Source organism: Notothenia coriiceps, unplaced genomic scaffold (assembly GCF_000735185.1).
Source record: "Notothenia coriiceps isolate Sejong01 unplaced genomic scaffold, NC01 NC01_scaffold00037250, whole genome shotgun sequence".
NCBI classification, from domain to species: domain Eukaryota; kingdom Metazoa; phylum Chordata; class Actinopteri; order Perciformes; family Nototheniidae; genus Notothenia; species Notothenia coriiceps.
The window spans coordinates 5214447-5216471 of record NW_011369951.1 but is presented as its reverse complement, the minus strand read 5'-3'; the positions used below and the strand labels follow the sequence as shown (position 1 = coordinate 5216471).

General features: G+C 37.1%; 1 protein-coding gene and 1 long non-coding RNA gene across 2 annotated transcripts in view; one reads left to right on the top strand and one right to left on the bottom strand.

Annotated features, from left to right (window-relative positions):
* Nucleotides 1-2025, bottom strand: part of LOC104966774 (beta-1,3-glucosyltransferase-like) — a 265583-nt gene that overhangs the window by 60997 nt on the left and 202561 nt on the right. The gene's annotated exons all lie outside the window — the stretch shown is intronic.
* LOC104966768 (uncharacterized) overlaps nucleotides 1385-2025 on the top strand; it is a 26087-nt gene continuing 25446 nt past the window's right edge. The window contains exon 1 of the long non-coding RNA XR_800674.1: nucleotides 1385-1902. This is a non-coding gene — a long non-coding RNA (uncharacterized lncRNA). The remainder of the gene's footprint in view (nucleotides 1903-2025) is intronic.

Below are 2025 nucleotides of genomic sequence, written 5' to 3'. Positions count from 1 at the left end.
TGTGTGTGTGTGTGTGTGTGTGTGTGTGTGTGTGTGTGTGTGTGTGTGTGACGTATGAGGTTAAGGACACAAGTTCCCTTGCTTTTTTTTTTTTACATACAAGTGATTCAGCTATTGTATTACAATAAGATATGCAGCGATTTTTTAAACGTCCAATTTCTGGGACGTTTAAGGCGTCTACTTCTGCACTAAGTAGGACACTGGTTAATAATATTGTAGCGTGTTCAAGTAACCAAGGGATATAGTAGTTATCAAATAAGTATAAGATGTGCACAGTTATGATAAGTTTTACAGATGCAATGCACTGTTGTTGGGGGGAGAGACCGCCCCTTCCATATGAGTGTGTGTGTACGGCGGGCATGAGGCGTGCATGACGAGACGAGTTGTGTTCGTATGTGGAAAATTCATACTCAGTGCGGTGAACGCTGGCTTTATTGCTACTGTATCCGTAGCACCCCACGCAATAGTTGGGACTGTGTACTGACGTCAGTAAAAAAGGTTTGCCCCCCCAAGCGCAAATGTCAAACTCCGCCTATGGCACTGTTCTAGCGGTAAACATGTCAAGCTATGTGCTGTATCAGAAACAATGCGCGGCGTGTTTTGGGAGCTCTGTGTTTACAATAGCAAGCATGCTAACACTCAGAGCTAACCATGGAGCTAACGCTGTAGGCTACTGGAGAGAATATGTGTAACTAAAGTCCTCGTGGTAAACCCTGCGAGAGAGAAAGGTTTGAGCACCATACCGCTTCAGAAATAAAGCTTGAAGTGGTTAGGAGCATCGCATGGCATTTAATCACCGCAGCGTTTAGCTGAGATCTCCGGGTAGAAAACTCTCTTAGCAGGGGAAAGCTGCGTGACGCTAGAAAGGGGCGTGGCTAGCAGCAGACGTGTAATTTAAAGCAGAATCAGCCAGTTTGGAACAGGGCTGCAAAAGAGGGGTATGAGCAGTATGAGGCATGGCTACAGGGTGATCTGTTTGGTATTTTAAGCAAAAAACTTCAGAAATGTTTTGTATATATGTTTGTAAAAAAACTGTTTTTAACCTTGTTGTACGGCGACCTTGAGTGCCTTGAAAGGCGCCTTATAAAATAAATGCATTATTATTATTATTATAGGTATGGCCCTACAATATATTTTTCAAATATAGCATAATAGGTCCACTTTAAATGAAAACTATTTTAACCTTCATAGAATCTAAATGTTTGTTAAATGAGGTAGAAGGGGAACACGTCATTTTCAGATTTTTTATCAAAGTAATTTAACTATTTGCACTGGCTTTTAATACTTGAACGTTACATTTTTACATTTGTATGTGTTTTTATATGTTTCTAGTTATTGTGCTTTTTATCGTGTTTTCAATTATTGTTTTATTATTTTACTCCCATTGTGTTATTTTATGTTGTGTTTATTCCCTGTACAGCACTTTGGTCAACTGAGGTTGTTTTAAATGTGCCATATAAATAAGTAAAGATTGAGATTTGGTGGGAAAAAAAAGTTGTGTGGTTTCGGTTAGTTCGGATTCAGCAAAAACAAACAAATAAAGTATCTGGCAAGTCATCTGGCAACTATCGTCAAGGTAAAGCACTTAAATGATTCTAAATATAGAATATATTTGTTTCATTGGTTAAAATACATTTAGCAGACTGTCACGTCTACATTAATATGTTTCTGAGCCAAACTGACGAGGATAAGTTCCTCATATCACTTCAATATAACCAAACTATCCATTTAAACTATATTCACAGACGCATGGCATATTACAGTATATCACTGCTTTTTAACTAACAATGCTTTTTGTTATCTGTAATAAAAAATAACCATGAAATGATATTTTGTGCTTTCTGTGTCATTATAAACTACATGAATAATTGTATTAGGTTAATGTAGTGGAGTTTTTAAAGAGTTTTTTGAACAACTGTTAGCAAGAAATGTCGTTTAATGAATACAAGTTGAAAAATGTTTTATCCATATTGAACTCCTACATGTTTTATATAAAGGAGCCAAGGTTGCTTCACAACATTCAAT